The 22824-nt window shown below is 34.3% G+C and overlaps 1 protein-coding gene across 6 annotated transcripts in view; it reads left to right on the top strand.

The window, feature by feature from the left end:
- The window catches only part of LOC136839469 (mucin-2-like), a 422431-nt gene that overhangs the window by 136227 nt on the left and 263380 nt on the right, over nucleotides 1–22824 (top strand). For all 6 annotated transcript variants that reach the window (XM_067105548.1, XM_067105549.1, XM_067105546.1 and 3 more), the window contains exon 2: nucleotides 6989–7031. The gene's annotated coding sequence lies outside the window, so the exon portion shown is untranslated. The remainder of the gene's footprint in view (nucleotides 1–6988; nucleotides 7032–22824) is intronic.

Genomic DNA, 22824 nt, shown 5'->3' with positions numbered 1-22824 from the left:
AAGTAAAATTCATACGTCAAAAAGGTTTGCCATGTTTACTTTTTACCAAAACGCGTCTAATTTTTATTTATTTATTTATTTATTTATTTTTAACGAAGACACGTATTGTCTTGTTTTTTCCCAGCCTAATATGTTCATCTTCGCTATATATATTTTTTTTTTTTATTAATTAGCAAAACTACTTGTGTATTTCAAAACAAAAAACCGCTTCGACGTTACATATTTTGTTGGAAAGTTAAAAAGGGAAAATCATTCTTCAACAAACCACGTTTTTTCCTTCGAATAATTAACGGTCATTTAAAACTCTGCAGGGGAGAAAAACTAGTTTTAAGGTAAGTCGAAAAATTATAGTCGATTTTAAAAGTGTTAATTGTGTTCGGGAATTATGGTAATGTTTCTCACTGTTTGTTTCGGTGTGAAATATAGTGCATACACAACTTCACTTTGACTTATTCCTACGCATTACTGCATTAAAGAGTTTGTTGGGCATTGCGTTTAGAATTTAACCTCTTTAACGCTCCATGATGTCATGGGCCTAGTTTTGTCCCACTTTCGTTCGCATCCTATCCCTTTTTAGTTTTCTGTAAAAGAATAACTATTGTGCCGGCTTTGTCCGTCCGTCCGCACTTTTTTCTGTCCGCCCTCAGACCTTAAAAACTACTAAGACTAGAGGACTGCAAATTGGTATGTTGATCATCTACCCTCCTATCATCAAACCTACCAAATTGCAACCCTCTAGCCTCAGCAGTTTTTATTTTATTTAAGGTTAAAGCTAGCCATAATCCTGCTTCTGGCAACGATATACGATAAGTCACCACCGGTCAGTGGTGGCTCATACAGCATTATACCGAGACCACCTAAAGACAGATCTATTTTCGGTGGCCTTGATTATACGCTGTAGCGGCTCTACAGAAAACTTCGGCGCATTTTTTACTTAAGATCTGTTGCAGATTATATAAACGATCGGTGTTTTCGTACAGTCTTTATTTTCTACCCTGCTTAAATTCTAAGAATTGATCAGTATAGATTCTTAGAATTTTATGAAAATTAAGAGATACAGAGAGAAAATTCAGAAGCATATTCAGATATCTATCGCTATGAATCCTGTGGAATTCTATAAAAATTCAGGTATATAAAACGAATATTCAGAGATACGTTCATAGAGTTTAATACTATATATTTATAGAATTCTATAAAAAAATTAAGGTATATAGAAAGAATATTTAGAGATATGTTCATAGAGTTTATCAATGCAAATTCTGTAGATTCTATGAAAATTAAGGTATAAAGAGAGAATATTCAGAGATATGTTCGTAGAGTTTATCAATGCAAATTCTACAGATTCTATGAAAATTAAGGTATATAGAGAGAATATTCAGAGATATGTTCGTAGAGTATATCAATAAAAATTCTATAGATTCTATGAAAATTAAGAGAATATTCAGAGATAAGTTCATATACGAGTATATAGATTATCAATACAAATTCTATAGATTCTATGAAAATTAAGGTATATAGAGAGAATATTGAGAGATAAGTTCATATAGATTATCAATACAAATTCTATAGATTCTATGAAAATTAAGGTATATAAGGAGAATATTCATAGATATATCATAGAATTCATCAATACAAATATTATAGATTCTATGAAAATTAAGGTTTATAGAGTGAATATTCAGAGACATATTCACAGAGTTTATCACTACGAGTTCTATACAACTCTCTAAAAATCAAGAGAGATAGAGAGAAAATTCAGAGACATAGGGTTTATCCCTTTAAATCCTGTAGAATTCTATATAAATTAAGGTATGTAGAGAGAATATTCAGAGATTTTTTTATAGATTTTATCACTATAAAATTTGAAGAGAAAAAATTCAGACACGTATTCATAGTGTATCACTATAGATTGTATAGAATTCTATAAAAATTAAGGTATAGATAGCGAGAATATTGAGAGGTATAGAATTCTATAAAGATTAAATAGAATTCTAGAAAAATTAAAGTATATAGAGGGAATATTCTGAGACATATTCATAGAGTTTCACACTACAAATTCTCTATGATCGTATGAAAAATGAAGAGATACAGAGAGAAAATTTGAGGGAAATTTAAATGGAATATTGAAAGCCTTGCCCTGCGTGAGTCACTGACAAATATGCTGATCGGACGCTTTTGTGGCCAACCTGTCTCGAATCTCTATTGAAAATCGTTAGAAAGGGGGAACAAGAGAGAGAAATTTGTTGCTAAAGGAGTTGGTTTTATAAGTAATAATAATAATAATAATAATAATAATGAAGAAATTCTCAAGAGAGAAGGAGAATGAAGCAGGTTCTCGTGAGCTTTTGCTTTATATATATATTATATTCATATATATATATATATATATATATATATATATATATATATATATATATATATATATATATATATATATATATATATATATATATATATATATATATATTTACACTAACGTCATTGTGGATTTCGTCGTCATTTTAGTGGCTCTTGCGGTTATGAGATATTAGCGAATAATCATCATCATCATCATCATCATCCTCCATTACACGAAATTGAGTTTAGTAAAAGGGTCTGAAAAGATTTGGCCCAAGAGCGATAAGATGGAAGCTATGGTATATATAATTACGATTTTGTTGAAACGTGTCTCTGTTGATGAAAATATTAAATGATTAGCGTGATAATGGTGATAAAGATAAGTAGATTGATAATAATAAATAATGATAAATTTCTCGGTGTTCAAGATCAGTTACCATTACTAATATTAGCAAAACCGAATTTCGAACTTTGGAAATTCAGTCTGGATATTTCACGTCAATTGGTGGGTTAAGATATGGTGAATATTACCTTTTCATTGTTATTTTTGTAAGAAAATCTTACTAATATTACAAAGGAATTTGCATTGTTGAAAATACTTCACGCTCAAATTCCTCTAATAAAATTAGAATTGACTTTAACCAATAGAAGAATCTATTAAACTTCCTGCATCCGATTTTGAAGTTGAAAGGACTTTAAAATCCCTATGTCCTCGTACATCATAAAACGAAAAAGAGTTAAAAAAAAAAAATCCGGAGGCGAACTTTTAATGGAATATCGAATGTTTTGGCCCGGGTCCGTCCCACGTGAATTGCAGCCAAATGCTGATCAGATGCTTCTCCGGCCAAAACGTCTTTCCTCCATCGGAAATCGATCGAGTGGGGAACAAACAGGAGTATTATTTTCCTGGTCGGCTTTGGTGTTCGGCAATAATGCAGTAGTTAACAAGTTTTTTCCGTCTAGAAATAATGAGTAGTTTGGATAACTCGACACTTAACTCTTGTGGTCTTTTAAAAGCACAAACTCATGCCATTAATATATTCCCTATTAATTATTGGAAATGGAATATAAAAATTAGACCAAAGGCCAGACGCTGGGACCCATGAGGTCATTCAGCGCTGAAAGGGTAATTGAGAGTAAAAAGGTTTAAAAGGGGTAATAAGAGAAAAACCTCTCAGTTGCAATATGAATCACCAAGATGGAAGAAAGAGAATATGAACGGCGTTACAGTAAAAGGAATGAAAGGGATTGCAGGTAGGGGCCGAAGGGACGCTGCAAAGAACCTTAAGTAATACTTACAATACACCTACAGTGTACCACGTGAGGTACACTGACAGCACTATTTCCCTACGGGCCGTTATCAATTATTGGAACATATAGAAATCTCTCGTTGCAGATGGACTAAGGCCCAAGGCGATATATATCGACAAAATGAAAACAATGCACTTAATGGTTTGGTAAACATTATTGTATTTTTTTTCTAATTTATTCATATGGGTTAGGGTGTGAAAGAACTACTTCAGAGGGGGTACTTTTGAGCTTTCGGTTGCTAGTGCTGGGCCGTAGGATATAGTACGTGGTGCTTCTGAAAATTTCTCGTTGCACTGGGGTTCTCTATTTTGGAATCAGAGGATTCTGTTCAAAACTGACGGAGTTATTCAGAGTCAGAATGCTGTTTTCAGATGGCACATCATTTGAACAATTATCATCTGCGCTCTCTCTCTCTCTCTCTCTCTCTCTCTCTCTCTCTCTCTCTCTCTCTCTCTCTCTCTCTCTCTTGTCTCTCGTTGTATACGTTGTATATTCATCCGTAAGCGCAAACATGAAAGCCGTTATTCAAGCATGAATGTAAACTCACTCTCTCTATCTGCTATACACACCAGCACCACCTCCTGCCTTGAGCCCCCTCCGTTTATGTGAGAGAGCTTTGTCTTTGACTTCAACACATTATGTTAAACACCATTGTCCTAACCTCTTACCTTCGACCCTAAGTGCTAATGACCTTAAAGTTATAATACCCTTACCACTTTCTTTTAAAAGTCTCGTAAATCGGATGTAACTTTACCGAAGTTGGCTCGGTATAACTTCCACAAGAACAGCACAATAGACTGTCTGCATTAACTGAAGGGTCTTTAAACGCTGTGGGGAATATTAAACCATATGAAATACATGTTTTTCAACGAGCACCGTATCAGATTTTAAGACCTGTCGTTGAAGGTGCCTGGTTAGGAGTGTGTGCGTGTGTGTACGTGGGGTGTTTTGTGGGGGGGTGGGGTTTGATCTGATCAAGGGAACATCTTGTTTAGAAAAGGAGGATTATACAAATCAGCAGTAAGCGTAGAGATTGATTTATATGCCTACAGGCGAGAAATCTGAAAAGATGAAGTAAATTATCACTCTTCTGTCACGTAAAATAACTGGAATTCAATAAGCTTCTGTAAATATAAACGTTTGTGTGTATGTTCAGTTAGCCCTGAGAATTCTCTCTCTCTCTCTCTCTCTCTCTCTCTCTCTCTCTCTCTCTCTCTCTCTCTCTCTCTCTCTGTGTGACTCGTTTTTGACATTTAACATATCGGACTTTTATGTCTTTAAAAAACAAAAGGTAACGCATGTGACATAAAAACCTGTGCAGGTATAAAAATATGTAAAATATACTTTTCTGCATCTTGAATTATTATTATTATTATTATTATTATTATTATTATTATTATTATTATTATTATTCAGTAGGGGAACCCTATTCATGTGGAACAGGCCCACCGAAGGGACCATTAACTGGAATTCAAGCTTCTAAAGAATATGGAGTTCATTATATAAAGAAGTAACTGAGGGTAATGAGAAATACAGAAAGCAGAGATCACTCATTAAAAAATAAGTAAATTCGATAAGAATTGGTCGTTGACTTAGACATTTTTTTGTAACTATTCACAGATTACTTAACAGAAGAACTGCAAGAAATTTCCTCTTATTCCGGAGGTCGTTCTCCTTCCATAGTTGTTCTTAATAGGCCGGGCAAACGGCCCCGTCTGCCCTGGAGCCCATTTGTTTTGGGGGGAATGGCTTCTACAAAGCAAACGTTGCAACAGTATGTGATACACAGCCGTTATTGCCGCGGTTATGGGCCACTGAGGCGGAATTTGGGCCTCCGGAATGACTTAACAGTCCATAAGGTAAATGGCAAGAATGATGTTATCGAAGGAAATGCGAGGGGAGGGGAGAGTTGGAGGAGGGTGGGGAGGAATGAATTAGATCACATCTGACTAAGGATCTAGTCCTATGTAGGTACACCAATACACACATTATATATATATATATATATATATATATATATATATATATATATATATATATATATATATATTATATACACATATGTTTATTTGTCTATTTCTTATATATATATATATATATATATATATATCGATATGTTTATTTGTCTATATATATATATATATATATATATATATATATATATATATATATATATATATATATATATATATATATATAAGAAATAGGCAAATAAACATATCAGTATAACTATATATATATATATATATATATATATATATATATATATATATATATGTATATATATTTATTGTATTTATAAATATTTTTATACTTTATATATATACTTATAAATATATATATATATATATATATATATATATATATATATATATATATATATATATATATATATATATATATATATATGGGTGAATTTTATTACATTTTGTTAATGTAAATAATATTCTGATTTAATGTTTTCCTTAAAAAATGGCAGAAAAACGAAGGGAGTAAACTTGGGCTAAACCATAACAAACCAAGAAATGAATCCATGAATTCATCTAAGAGCAACAGCTAGGCATTGTATTCCTCCGCCTCTCTCTCTCTCTCTCTCTCTCTCTCTCTCTCTCTCTCTCTCTCTCTCTCTCTCTCTCTCTCTCTCTCTCTCTCTCTCTGCACGTCTAAGTTACCTGTTTTGGAGGAGGGTCTCAGCATTCGGCTCCAAGTTGTAACTCAAAGCAAGACATAATGAATAAAGTTTCTGGGCCTCTAACTGCATTATTATGGGGCTTAGATTAGTATGGGAATTTGCTTCCTTCACGAGAACAAAGTTGGGATTTTGACATAAATGTTTGTTGCAAAAGCAAATGTGTTTATTCTAATGCATATGTTATTATACAAAACATTGCAGAAGTCGCGTTATTTCTACCAAAATAGGGGACTCCTATAGCAAAAGGGAAGATTAACGAGGGGAAGAATGTGTGTAATATGTTACAAGGGGTTGAGTATGTATGTATATATATATATATATATATATATATATATATATATATATATATATATATATATATATATATATATATATATATATATATATATATATATATATATATATATATATATATATATATATATATATAGAGAGAGAGAGAGAGAGAGAGAGAGAGAGAGAGAGAGAGAGAGAGAGAGAGAGAGAGAGAGAGAGAGAGAGAGAGAGAGAGAGAGAGTTCAGCTGCCACTCAATCATCCTCAACTATTGCATAAACTAAGTTTCTTTTTCTTTTTTAATCAGTAGCAAATCATGTGGAAGCCTACTTGGAAAAATCATGTAATTTTCCTTTTTCATATTTATTTACAGGTTTTTCTTGGGATCTATAGAGCAGAACACCTCAGAATATAAGGTAAGTTGTGGGTATACACAATTATTGTTTTCCGGTATACTTTACGTTATCGTTAATAACATCATTTTATACATCTCCTATCATAGACATTAAAATAACGTCTTCCTTAAAGTATTAAAATTCATAACATTGTATTTTGAAAGATTAAACATAGTCAGTCACTGTGGCTTCCTAGTAAAAGTTAGATCATTAGTGTTGCTGGATTTCTAAATTTTTATAAACATATGTAAACACTCGTAGAAATCTATATACATTATATATATATATATATATATATATATATATATATATATATATATATATATATATATATATATATATATATATGTGTTTTTGTATAGCAATCAAGGGAGATACATATTATCACGGCAGCGTTTCTCTTGTTTTTTTTTTTTTTTTTTTTTTTTTTCAAAATAGGAACCAAACCTTCAACCCTACAAGCAGAAACAAATAGATGCTCAGGTAGATACAATTCTTATTAATGTTCAGCCAAAAAGATGCACAGCTTGTAAACTACGTTCATAATATTACCAGTAACCAATATAAAGCAAACATTTCACAGATAAATAAATAACATACCAGTTATGTTACAGCATAGTAAGACTGGAAAATACAAGACAGTTTTGCTTAGAGATCAAACTCTTATAGAAGCGTTTGCTTTACAGCAGATACAGAATGAGCCTACTCGAAGTTAGGCAGATTTCAGGTTCTTCATCTAATTTACATTTTTCTGCAAATATTCCACTGATATATTAACCAGTGTATGGCTAATTCCTCTGGTTAAACAGGTCCGTGAATGCATTTCCGTTCGTGAAGATCTATTTGGTCGTTTATCTTCATTAGCTGTCCTCTTAAGGGTTGTTATTTGGTTTTGAGAATAAGTAGCACATTTGCCTGAGAAAACACGCACACACACATATCTAAATAAATTTTTATTAATACATATATATTTATATATATACAAATATACAGATTATATATGTATATATATATATATATATATATATATATATATATATTTTTATATTCATTCATTTGTTTATATTGTATATACTGTATATATACATATATAAATATATAAATATATATATATATATATATATATATATATATATATATATATATATATATATATATTTATATATATTATATAATATATACTAACTGACCAACCCGGCGCTGCCTGGGAAAACTGAATGGCAGTCTACGTGTAGGGAGATGGAAAAGGGAAAGGGGATTGGCAGGGGGAGGGAGAAGGCTTAGGAAAGGGAGAAGGGAGAGGGGAGGGGTTTGTGTTGATGGTCCGACTGACAGTTCTACTTTTTTCATGCGAACGTTCACCCTTCGAACAGTTGTGGGTGAACTGACAGTTATTACTGTGGTGACTCCCTTTTAGCCAGGCATTACTGTGCTGTCTGTCCCTTTTATCCAGGTATTACTGTGCTGTCTGTCCCTTTTATCCAGGTATTACTGTGCTGTCTGTCCCTTTTATCCAAGTATTACTGTGCTGTCTGTCCCTATTATCTAGGTATTACTGTTCTGACTGTCTCTTTTATCCAGGTATTACTGTGATGACTGTCCATTTTATCCAGAAATTAATGTGGTGACTGTCCCTTTTATCCAGGTATCTGTTCTGTCATTCCCTTTTATCCAGGTATTTCTGTTCTGTCTGTCCTTTTATCCAGGTATTACTGTGCTGTCTGTCCCCTTTAGCTAGGTATTACTGTCCAGGTATTACTGTGGTGACTGTCCGTTTTATCCAGGTATTGCTATGCTGTTTGTCTCCTTTAACCAGTTATTACTGTACTTGGTCCTTTTTATCCAGGTATTACTATGCTGTCTGTCCCCTTCAACCAGGTATTACTGTACTGTCTGTCCCGTTAACCAGGTATTACTGTGGTGACTGTCCATTTTATCCAGAAATTACTGTGATGACTGCCCCCTTTATCCAGGTATCTGGTCTGTCAGTCCCTTTTATCCAGGTATTTCTGTTCTGTCTGTCCCTTTTATCCAGGTATTACTGTGCTGTCTGTCCCCTTTAACGAGGTAATACTGTGCTCTGTCCCCTTTAACTGGGTATTACTGTCCAGGTATTACTGTGATGACTGTCCATCTTCTCCAGGTATTGCTATGCTGTTTGTCTCCTTTAACCAGTTATTACTGTACTCGGTCCATTTTATCCAGGTATTACTATGCTGTTTGTCCCCTTTAACCAGGCATTACTGTACTGTCTGTCCCTTTTATCCAGGTATTACTGCGGTGACTGTCCATTTTATCCAGGTATTACTGTGCTGTCTGTCCCCTTTAACTAGGTATTACTGGGTGACTGTCCCTTTTATCCAGGTATTACTGTGGAGATAGAAAAGCATTTTCAATAATATAATTTATATATATATATCTCTGGTCACGAGTACATGAAATGAGTTATGATAAACCCGTAGAGTGTATTCACCATATAAGTTACAAAGGGAAGGGGAAAGGGAAGGGGGCAGGGGTACGGGTTTGAAACCTACCCTATTATCTAATTATGGTCAATTGATGACCACATGACAAGTTTTGTGTAGATTGGTCAAGCAGTTCGGATTTCTATAGCGCACAAATATGCAAACAAACATACTCCATACAAACATTCACTTTTATATGTTAGAATATATATATTTACATCCATAATTTCTTATCAATCTCCCCAAATCTCTTTCCACCAGAGAGGAAATACATGAGGAAATAGATTGACCAGAAAAAAGAAAACATCTGATCAGCAATTACGTTCAATTCCCCAGAGACAGAAATATACTAAAAGATTCAGTATTCCATTAGAGTTCCTCTTGAGTTTTTTCTTCTGGTTTTATGACGTTATTGGGACAGAGGGATTACTTTCCCCAACGAGAGAGGCGACTGGGAAGAACTTGATAGATTTCGTTTATTGGGAAACTAGAATCTGTAAGGGAGTTACGGAGCTGGTTTCATGTATTTACTTGCATCTTGGTTTTCCGGCTCATGTTGTTGTTACTGTGTGCATGTATTTGCTGGTTGTTCAGTTGGGAAATATTTCCTGAAATTTTATTTTATTTGTTCTCTGCCTTGTTCGCCTATTGGTATATTTTCACATTAGTAATAATAATAATAATAATAATAATAATAATAATAATAATAATAATAATAATTATGTTAATAGTAGTACTAATAATAATATTATTATTATTATTATTATTATTATTATTATTATTATTATTATATTAACAAAATTTTTTTGGCCAACATTAGCCATATGTTCGGTTTAAACTTGGATCAAACACCCACATTTCGCTTTAATAATAACAATAAGAAGAAGAAACGAAAAGGAAAAGACAAAGAAGTAGAAGAATAATAACAATAGTAACATTATTATTATGATATCAAAATTTGTTTTAGCCAAAACTTAACTATATCTTTAGTTCAGTTAAGGTTCATAACCCAAATTTCGCTTCCATTGACGTCTACAGAATTGTTAGTATAATACCCGTATACCAAAAGAGAAAATTCTGAAGAAAGTAATCTTTAAAAAATATATAAAACAATGCTCGGAAGCACTTGAATTTCCAGAGTCCACGAAGCTCCAGTACAGGACGCAGACTTGAGTGTACAAATCAAATCATCACATTCGAAGACGGGGGTTTGAAACCAAGCTGTTTTTACGTCATCCAGAACCTTTTCAGACACGACACGACAATGTTTAAACAGTCCCTGAGAAATGGACTGTATAAAAGGTCATTACCCTCGTTCTAACTCAGTTTCATATATATGTGCCGTTTATACGAAACTTCAGTAACCATGGCACGTCTGTCCTTGACACAACAACAACAACAACAACAACAACAACAACAACAACAACAACAACACACACACACACACACACACACACACACACACACACACACACACACACACACACACGGGTCCTTCCACCATGAAACATCCAATAAAAGCTGTTACCTTTCTCCTCCCCCTCCTCTCGACATCTTTCATTGATAATGAAAGATTCATGGTCGTCCCCCAAAGGACGACGAAGACGAAGAAGACGAAGACGACGACTATCGCAGCTGATGGCCCAAAGGCTCAGCAGCCTTTTATGACACTTTTATGACTTCCTTGCCACGTGGACCTGTGTGCTGATGGCCGAAGGTTTCCTCGCTTGCTTATAACTCCATTCTCTCAGATTGGCAGTTTTAAGCTGCCCGAGACAGGCGATTTTGGCGGGACCAGTTTCATAGGGCGAATGTGCTTTTTTTTTTTTTTGGGTGGGGGAGACCTTTTATATAGTTGTTCGGTGGAATAAAGTGATATGGTCGTGTCAAGCTTTACTGTCTTATAGGACGGCCTTTTTTTTTTTTTTTCTGGGACTTTTTATAGTTGACTGGTGGAATAGAATAATATGGTCGTATCAAGTTTCACTTTCTTATAGTACGGACTTTTTTTTTCTTTCTGGGACTTTTTATAGTTGATTGGTGGAACAGAATAATATGGTCGTTTCAAGTTTTACTTTCTTATTGGACGGACTTTTTTCTTCTTTCTGGGACTTTCTATATATAGTTGATTGGTGGAATAGAATAATATTGTCGTGTCAAGGTTTACTTTCTTATTGGAAGGACTTTATTTTTTCTTTCAGGGATCTTTTTGTAATTGATTGATGGAATAAATTAAACGTTTTACTTTCTTTTGGGAGGAATTCGAGTGGAAAACTATATAGCCGTGATTGACGACACGACCGGACAGTCATGAATTTTTTATTAACTGACATTCCAAGTTAAAAAAAGCTTCTTTGCAATATAAACTTTATTTACTTTGTTATCAGTGAAACGAGTCTAGCTTTATAAACTCTGATGAGTATGTCCTCATTTTTGTTAGGTTAAAAAAAGGTTCATTTTGTGGAGTTAAAAAAGTGTTCATTGCAATACAAGCAGTGTTATTTACTTTACTCTTGACTGAACGAGTCCAGCTGATGTTAAAAATGTTCTCATTTTTGTTTAGCTCCATCCTAGAAAAAGCGAAGTATGGAAGTGACCCTGAAGGTTGTCCTCAGAATGTTGTGTAAAAATCTTGTCCCTTGCAAATTATGTACAGTAGACGAAGAGTCTATCCCAACCATGCATGAAGGCAACATGCAGAATGTGAGTAGAAGGCAACCAAGAAAAAAAATAATGTTAATAACATATCAAAATGTAAGTCAATAGACTGTAAAAGTATATATAAAGAAATTCTTAAAAGTACAGGATGCCACGTCTAGCAATAACAAAGTGGAGCGCCAAAACCCGGAATGTAATCAAATATCACTACGAAAAGTCTACATAACTGAATATTTAAGGTCCACGAGACTTCATTAAGTCTAAAACAACTTTGATTTGAGGGCTTAAGAGTCAGTGGAGAGAGAGAGAGAGAATATGAGCAAGATTTAAGAGATTAGGAGTGCTAGACAAAGAGAGCCTTATTTCCGTGAGGTGCTGAAGCTTTGGGTCCGTCTAGAAAGAAATTAGAGATTTCCAGATGACACAAACTGGCATGAATTTGTTGCCAGAAATAACCAACTAATCTTTCAAAACTATTTGCTTGTTTGTTTATCTTTTTGGAGCCGAAGTCCGAAATAAAACAGTTTTGTTCTTGATGTATAAGGAAATGATTAAGTGAAAATTTTTAAATACTTGTATTAAATAGTGCATCTTACAAAAAATAGGCATATAAAGTACATAGCGGGATGGTGGTAACAAGTATGATTGAATATCCAATTGTAGAATAGTTTATAGAGAGAGAGAGAGAGAGAGAGAGAGAGAGAGAGAGAGAGAGAGAGAGAGAGAGAGAGAATGGAAAGGTTCCAAGATTATTTCTTCCCCTCAAACAGTGACGGAGACGAATGACTTCCTCAATCGAGATTGGAAGACATGAGGAGTTTTTGCTGTTATTTGTGGAAGATTCACGATGCCTTTACAGACAATAACATCGTCATGGCATCATTTTTAGAATGTGACTGAATATTTTTCTTAGTCATAGAGAATATAGCTTTTTTTATGTGAATTCATGGAGAATATGGACACGGATACTATTGACAGTGAGGTGCACACAATACGAACAATATTTTGTGTTTTATAGAAATATTCACTTAAATAATTGCATATATGATGTGTACATACAATACGCGAGTGTGTCGATCCATAGAGAATACTCGTATACCTTTTTTGTAAATTCATGGAGAATATGGACGCCGATAACTGTTGATAATGAAGTACTGGACACGTAAATACATATATTAGTAGGTGCATACGATACGAATAATTTTTTGTAATGTATAGAAACACATACGTAAGTAACTTTATATATGATGTGTATATAAAATATGCGAGCGTGTTTTATTATGTATGTATGTATGTATGTATGTGTATGCAGCAATGAACTTTCTTCCTCAGAACATAAAGACATCCAGTGCAAAATATCCAAAGGAATTAAGAAAGTATGTTGACTGTCGTTAAATCTTGACTAGCTTTAGAAAATCGAGACTCAATAATGAGTTTAAAATGAGTCGTATAATAAAATCGTAAATAAAATAATTAATATAAATCTAGTATAGCAAGAAAAACTCTGTTATCTAAAGACAAACATTCTGCAATTTGTAATAAATTTCAAACTCACATCGGGATCGAACCCAGGTCTTTAATTGAATGGCAAGAGCACTGCCAACTGCACCACACAGTTCATGAAAGAAGTTGGAACCTAAGTACTATTGTACCTAACGCTTTTACCTGGGCAGGCTTACTGCCAAGCATACCTGCAAGTTTTACCCAACTTCCCGACCCAGCAGTGACCCAACTGACAACATTTCATTCGAATTATCCCTTCGTAGTGAATATGACTGACGTAATCAACACATAATCACGTGTGGAACAGAGATAAATATCTGACTCGTATTGACTTGAAATCCAAGCCTCCAGAGAATAAGGTGTTCATTCGGAAGAAGTAAGAGGAGGTAAAGGCCAATACAGAAAGAAAAGATCTCGCTTCTTAAAAAAAAAAAAAAAAATAACAAATTAATAAATAGATAAAAAAATGTATTAAAATGCAAGGAGAATAGTATTAGGGTAGTATTGCGTTGCATCTTCGCTTAAACTTTTGAAGTTCAAGGATGTGGATGTTGATGTTGAATATCAGTGTCAACGAAAACTAGAGCCCAATAAAACGAGGGTTCAGCGACATCCAGCGCCTCCCCCTTCATCCGAACCGTGATTGCAAACAGCTGGTCCTCTCGGGGCCAGCCAGGCCGAGAAGAGTTGCATGCATAATGAGATGGTAACGAGATGGTAACGAACCATAAAACTGAGATAATAATATATGCGAACGAAATTAGTTCCGGATTTTTGACGCTGCGCAAACAATGGACACGCGAACGTGAGGAGAGACAGTGGTTGTTTTTGTTGTGCATTACTAAGACAATTCTCCTTGTATTTTAATAGTTTACTTGCATTTTTATTTATCTATTTATTGATTTGTTAAATTATTTTCTAATTTTTTAATAAGTTATCTCCTTTTCTTCGTGATTTTTCATTACCTCCTGTTATTACTTCTTTTTAATAAACATTCTATTACTCTTTGGAAGCTTGTATTTCAAGTCCGTGACCCTTTTGTGGTGGGCTTGTTCCATATGAATAGAGTTCATATAATAATAATAATAATAATAATAATAATAATAATAATAATAATAATAATACTCGTATAAATGTCCAACTTCCTTGGTGCGTTTTGTCATTGGGGAAAAAGAGAAAACCCTCTTATTTGAATTACGTTATAGCTGCCATTGCGATTAAAGCAGAGAAATAACTTTTCCACCTTAATTATACTTTGTTTTTATTCCGGAGATAAAATAAAAAGCCTTTTATTACATTTGCATGGTAATGCAACTACACAGCAAATTACAAAAAACAGGTGTTTCATCTACATCTTATTGTACAAAATCTGTGAATGAGGAAAACCAGTTCTTTCGAGTATGTGTTGTTGTTGTCATTACAATATTGTTGTGAAAAACTATGAATACATCGTCTTGACTAAACCCCATTATCACATTCTTTTTAAATTCTTTCAGTCCTCACGTACCAAATTAATACAAGAAAACGTCACATTTAAGGCACTCATGAATCCTAGATACTGACTCGGAATAAGAATGAAAATAAACTATAAACAAGTAAGAAATGCGTCGAAGTTTCTTCGCCGCAATCGAGTTTTCTGTACAGCCTATAATCAAGGCCACCGAAAAAAGATCTATCTTCGTTGGTCTCGGTATAATGCTGTAGAGCCGCGGCCCATCAGACTTTAACCACGGTCCGGTGGTGGCCTGTCCTATATCGTTGCCAGACGCACGATCATGGCGAACTTGAACCGTAAATAAACTAAAAGCTACTGAGGCTAGAGGGCCGCAATTTGGTATGTATGATGATTGGAGGGTGGATGATCAACATAACAATTTGCAGTCCTCTAGCCTCAGTAGTTTTTAAGATCTGAGGGCGGACAGAAAAAGTGCGGACGGACAGACAAAGCCATCTCAATAGTTTTCTTTTACAGAATACTAAAAAAAAAACGTACCCTAGTCAGCCTATTTTGGAGGCGAGTTGCCCGAAGGCGCAGAGGAACCCGTTAGCCTTCATTTGCTGGAAGAGAGAGAGAGAGAGAGAGAGAGAGAGAGAGAGAGAGAGAGAGAGAGAGAAGGCATTATCTCCAGTTGTGAATCTGTTACGCGGATTCTCCGGGCGAACTCTCTTGGCTCCTTTTCTCTGGGCAAACGAATTTTAAATTGGATGAGACTCAGCGTCTGAAAATTCACCTAAAAATTAAACACAGAAAATTCGTCCATTCTTGTTGAATTTTGAATTGAATTTTTAACTTGAAGTTTCAATTTAGTAAGGTCTTAGTTTTACGTGTATATGCATATATATATATATATATATATATATATATATATATATATATATATATATATATATATATATATATATATATATATATATATATATATATATAATATATATACTATATAATATATATGTATGTATATATATATATTCACAGTATCTACAGTATGTGTATACTTGCATTCTTTCTGGAAATGTTTATTTTAGCCAACGTCCACTAGAAGTCAGTATGCACTACAACCTCCAAAATAATTCACCTAAATGACTAAGCTGCCTCTTCAGCTAAAAATAGAAAAAGTAACGTCTATTCAGAGGCAATTTCCTCAAACCTAATATACTTTTCTTCCCGGCTCTACCAATTTTCTTACAATCTAATTTTCGTGTAGATAACTTTGAGTCTTACTTTTCCTGGAGCACTGAGCCTTCACGTTTTTATTTTCAGTGTTGAACAATTTCCTCTGAGGCTTATATATATATATATATATATATATATATATTCTATATATATCTATATTCTATATATATATATAATCTATATCTTACATAATCCTCAGAAACTGTTGTTGAATAACAAAACCTTCAACAGCTACTCTGAGTGACCTATATTATATGTATATATATATATATATATATATATATATATATATATATATATATATATATATATATATATATATACACACACATATATATACATAATGGAGGTCCCTCAGTGTGGCTGTGAAGGTTTTGTTTTTCATTCCCTTTACTGTACTTCTGTTCATATTGTATTTCTTCCATCTTACTTACACCTACCCTCTCCTAACAATAGTTTCACAGTGCAGCTGCGAGGTCTTCCTCCTGTTACATCTTTCAAACCTTTTTACTCTCAATTTCCCTTTCAGCGTTGAATGACAACATAGATCCCAACTCTTGGCCTTTGACCTAAAGTTTATATTCCAATCCATTCCAGTACTGTAATGGTTTGTGATACGTAGCCGTTAGTGTCGGGGTTATGGCCATTTGAAGCTGGAATTGGGATCACTATGGTACGCGAGAATGACGCTTTACAACGTCAGTGATAAGAATGCCGATGTTTGCTAAAAAGGGGAAGTAGAAGGTTTGGTAAATTTCGTAAAGATTTGATTATGTTTGTGCTTTTGTGCTTATTTTACTTATATTTCAGTCTTGAATTCATGAGTGATAAACTGCAAAGAAGTAGATTGTAACTTCGGAGAACTAATCACAAGTAAAAGATATTGTCGAGGATGTGTGTGTGTGTGTGTGTGTGCGTGCTTGAGAGAGAGAGAGAGAAATCTCTATCAGGACCCGCTTAGCCACCCTCCCCCACAAGAAAAAAGGAAGTTTAGAAATAATGTGTGTGTGTGTGTGTGTGTGAGACAGACAGACAGACAGACAGACAGACAGACAGACAGACAGACAGACAGACAGACAGACAGACAGACAGACAGACAGACAGACAGAGAATAAATTATCATGAACTTCAAAACCTAAGGTCCAACTTGGAGGGCCATTTCGATATAGTCAGACCAGCGGGACCAGTGCAACTATTGGACCGTAAGAACTTTCATGCACTAGGGATTAGGTGGCAAAGTACAAGGAAGACGATACTATTTGATAATCGAAGTGATAAGTGTCGAGACCTGCGAAATTACGCTGGTACTACTGATTTTTTGTTTCTGAAGGTCACTTGTGTGCAATGAAACCTTCTTAAAGCAATAGGAGCCATTCAAAGTAGCCAGACATCCCGAAAATTTGACGTTGGTCGTAACCTACAAGGAGATTATTAATTTTGTAGTTCGTGCTGAACGATTGTTGCATGTAACTTGTTTTGGAAATTATCAAGGCTACTGGGTTAAAATGTGACATTGCTTCGTTTTGATATTGTATTGTTTCTAATAGCTAAAGACAATTTTAGATGGATGATGTTAGATCAAAATTTGGGTATCCTTTGCCGCGTGTTTGTGTTTGTGTGTGTGTGTGTGCGTGGTTGCCAGTTTGCTTTAATATGAATGCAAAATCTGAATTAATACATGCTGGGTTGAAATGAAATGTCTCTCTGGTACGTGCACGCCGGAGCACTTGTGTGTGCTTTTGAGAACCAAGGTCCACATGCACGTGCCTCGGTGTGCTCTCTCTCTCTCTCTCTCTCTCTCTCTCTCTCTCTCTCTCTCTCTCTACTTTCGAATTCATCACGTTTTGCGTACGAAAGAAAGAAAGAAAGAAAAAAAAAAAGCCCATTTGAAAGAGCAACCTTCTTGGTACACTCTTTTTCTTTTCCATCTCCTCTTACCAGACCCCGAGCGATGGCGCAGCAGATTCCACCCGTCCAAATTCCACGTCCGGGAGTCGAAGATTATAATTAGATTTGAGGAAATTCACAGGCTTTTGTTGGAGTATTTTTTTTTTACTTTTATACACTTCAAGGGTTTCTTTATTAGATCGGTGTGGCTTGGCCCCATTTTGTGCAACGATTTGTGTGTTGTTTGTAATATCCAGGGAAGTTTAAAAGAAGCACATAAATTTTCGGAGCGTATTATTATTATATTATTCAGAAGATGAAACCTATCCATATGTAACAAGCCAACAGGGGCCATTGACTTGAAATTTAAGCTTCCAAAGAATATGGTGCTCATTAGGAAGTAAGAGAAGGTAAAGGGAAATGCAGAGAGAAGAGCTCTCACTTATTAAAAAAAAATAATAGATAAATAGACAAAAATGTATTAAAATGCATGCTCCTTCTTCAGTGTGGAGACATTGGGCTTTAGTGTCTCCACACTGAAGATGGAGCATGACGCTCCGAAACTGCATAGATGTGCTTCTGAATATATTTTTCCTCCAATTTGTGGTTTTTTCAAGCTTCACAGGTCGATACTGATTTTGTTATCATCTAGTGAAGTTGCTACTAGTTTCGATGTTAAAAGTTATATCGGAATTAATGTTTGCTTTTATCCTCTTGTTCATGTCTTGTTTTCCCTCTGTCTGGAATGAGTTCCGAAATTATGCTTCATTTGAAACACAAAATTGTATCCAAGTATTGATATTTTGTGCGTAACGCAGATAATCTACGGACAGTGCCTTCCAAGTTTAACTATTTTTATATATATTTTTTTATACAATATGGTCGCTTTTGCAAATTCTCTTAAATATTGACATAATTTTTGACGGGACAAGTAAACATAATGTAATAACTGATCTCTTCTTTCTTTATTTCCTATTACCATCTGTTACGTCTTTCAAATGGACACCATATACAGTATTCTTTGAAAGCTTGAGTTTCAAGTCAGTGGCCTCTTGTGGTGGGCTTGTTCCATATGAATAGAGTTCGTCTTTTGAATAATATAATGATAATAATAATAGTAACATATAACTATTACCTTAATATCATATTTACAAGTCAAATAACTTTGATGTTAAAATGAAAAAGCAAATATTTCCCTCTCAATTGTAACTCACATTTTTGCTTTGGGAGAATATGCACGAACCTTTACCTTAAGAAACACAATACATAACGAGACAGAGAAATCGAAATAATGAGCAAAATTGAAGATATGAAAGCGAGAGTGAATTGTTATATCCTTCACGGCGCGTGCGAAAATGGGGCTTCAGCCCCCCAGACTTAATACCGTTCCCCTCCGGAATTCAAATTCCGCCGAAATTCGACGTCTTTGGCAACACGACCTGGATAAGAGGGAGCACTAATGATCCATGGGACGACTTCAGCCGGTAATGAGACGTCGGGTCGAATGGCTTTTAAATTTAAACTTGGCGCCGCGATTTCATTGGGTAGAGTTTTTTCTCGGTAGTTTCAGTATTTTTAGTTTTTTTCAGTATTTTTAGTATTTTTAGTCCTTTTTTGTTTTCTTCCAGTATTTGTAATATTTTTTGTCCTTTTTTACTCAGGATTTTTAGTCTTTTTTATCCTTTGTTGTGATTCTTCACGTTAGTTTAATTTTCTTTCTTTTAAGTTAATTGTATTGGATAGAGTTTTTCATCAGTATTTTCAAGTCCTCTTTTGTGGTTCTTCCTTTTAGTTTGATTCCGTTCTAATTCATTAATATTGGTTAGTTTTCCCTCAGTGTTTTTTTAGTCTTTTTACGTGATTCTTCCATTTGGTGTCATTTGTATTTTGTTGTGATTTCATTAGATAAAAATTTTCTGTTAGGATTGTTTTTGTCATTTTTTGTGATTCTTCCATTTGGTTTCATTTTGATTTCGTTATAAGTTTATTGATATCGGATAGAGGTTTCTCTCAGGATTTTTTTAGTCCATTTTTGTGGTTCTTCCATTTAGTTTAGTTTTTCTTTTGTTTCAAGTTTATTGATATTGGATAGTTTTTCTCCGATATTTTTTAGTCTTTTTGTGAATCTTTCATTTAGTTTAATTTTTGTTCCGGTTTAAGTTCATCGACATTTTGTCTGTTATTCTCCCTATTCTTCAACACCTTCGCTACGTATACTGGAAAGATTTGGGTAGAATTAAGTGAGGAAATTAACCTCTCGAATTGCACCCCCAAGATTATTGGTCATCATTGCCACTGACAGACAAGCCACAGCGCCTCATTTTCATGAACTTTACTTGCTCATCAGTATCTTGTTCTTAATCTAAAGTTCATGTCGACATTATTACAAAATCGTTTTCATATCTCACTTGGAAAAAGTATGATCATGGCAATTCGCAGCTTTGTTCTGCTTTTTTTCATGGAAGTGAATTAAGAAAGTACATTTATTTTTAAAATCACTGATCATTTTGGCCTCGAAGTGTCATAAAAGTTCGCCTTTAGAAATGTGTCAGGATTGAAACAATTATGTATTTAAATTAATTTGTTTGAAATTTTTTTATGCTCTTAAATGACTACCCTTTCCACGCTTTGAGTATGACATAGTTTTCTTATACTTGCATGATTAATGGAGAGAGAGAGAGAGAGAGAGAGAGAGAGAGAGAGAGAGAGAGAGAGAGAGAGAGAGAGAGAGAGAGAGAGAGAGAGAGAGATCCCTTGCTTTATAGTCTCATCCAATCAAGATGAAATAATCTAGTCCTGTGACTATGTATATTTTGAAATTTTTATGACAGACCTATTACCTCGTGCTAATATCTATGCTAATTTTTCTGGCATCTGTTGAATCCAGCGATTATGAGTAGGAAAAAAATGCACAATTTAGATTTTCGGACAAAACACCTCCTATAAACGACAGTACTTTTATCTGGAAATAAATAATAAACAACGTTATTTCTAAATCATACCGTGACTACTCTGTCAGAAATGGTTAAAAAGTTTCGCAAGAAAAGAAAGATCAAATAAACATTGGAGAGGGGAAAGCACGAGAGAGAGAGAGAATAACTTTCCTCACCCACAGCATAAATTTCGAAAACACTGTAATCAGAATCTAGCCAGCGAAACTGTAACTATACCCATCATTTCCTCACACCTTCAGACTGTGGAACAGTCTCCCTGAGGATGTTGTGCAACTGGAGCCTCCTTGTATTTTATTAATTTACTTACATTTTTATTAATTTATTTATTTATTTCTTAATTTATCTGTTCTTTTTTAGTAATTGTTCTCTTCTTTCTGTATTTCCTGTTACCTTCTGTTTCTTCTTACTAATGAACACCATAATATTCTTTGGAAGATTGGATTTCAGTCAGTGGACCTTTGTGGTGTGCTGTTCCATATGAATAGGGTTCATCTTCTGAATAATAATAATAATAATAATAATAATAATAATAATAATAATAATAATAATAAAGTTGTTTTATACGAACTCGTATCTGATAATCTCATTTCTTTTCTCCCAGCCTCAGATTCATGACTCATATCCCCCCACCCCACCCAAATTTCCAATTAGGCCCAGCCTTTATCAGTCGTAAACTCTGACGTCGGTTAGGGGCATCCCCCCCCCCATGCCTAACGACCTCACGAAAATGACTTTCTTTTCACGTGATGTTCATGGCTAGAAGAAAGTGAAAAATAAGGGTGTCTGTAAGTCCAGCTAACTGAAACGACCATAGATAAATGGGCGGCATAGGTTTTAATCAGTATGAAGTTCTTGTGACAAGTAATCTATTATGAATAAAGATTTGGTATTGTGAATAATAAGCTATGTGTCAGTTACTTGAAAACGTATTTCCTATTGAAATCAGTGGCATATTATCTGCAGAGACTATCTTTTTTATTTAGGGCTTGAACCAAGTTTACTTGTTTTTCTCTTTAGGCAAGCTTCTCAGGAATAAGGGAAAATTATCCAGGTTTCTTTCCATTTACATATAAATGTATTGAAATATCATCTTTATATTAGTGATCTCGACATATTGCAAGGGAAATTTGAGAGTCTGAAGAGAAAGACAGCATTGCTGAGGTCATAGATACGGATAATGAAATTATACAGCCACACCGTACACTGAAATGTTGTTATTGGTAGCCTGAAGCCTCCAGGTTAATTTCTTATAAACTTTAGCGGCACAAGTTAAAATCATTTTAAACAGTCCTTGAGTTTTTACACACATACCTATAAAGTAGCTATAAAAATCTCTATTTTGGATCACTGTTACTTTTTCTTTCTTCCGCTGTAAAAAGGCCATTTTCTTGAGAGTCTTGTTTAGCCAAGCAAGAATAGATGGCCTTACCGCTTAGTACACCCCGTCAGGCTTAAGAGGTGACTGCGCAGCTGGTTGAAAACTGTTTAAAGAGAGAAGTGATAACACCACAGAATATTTTATTTTACCTTCTGCTTTTTTTTTTATTAAATGAAATGGCAAGTTGAATGGGAAACCTGTACCTTTATCTTGCCCAGGCCGATGGATACAGGGGAAACAAGGAGAAACATAAAGAAGTGGGAGATTACGTAAATTCTAGGGGTCCAAAATTTTG

Source organism: Macrobrachium rosenbergii, chromosome 6 (genome assembly GCF_040412425.1).
Source record: "Macrobrachium rosenbergii isolate ZJJX-2024 chromosome 6, ASM4041242v1, whole genome shotgun sequence".
NCBI classification, from domain to species: domain Eukaryota; kingdom Metazoa; phylum Arthropoda; class Malacostraca; order Decapoda; family Palaemonidae; genus Macrobrachium; species Macrobrachium rosenbergii.
This window is presented reverse-complemented; position numbering and strand designations above follow the sequence as displayed.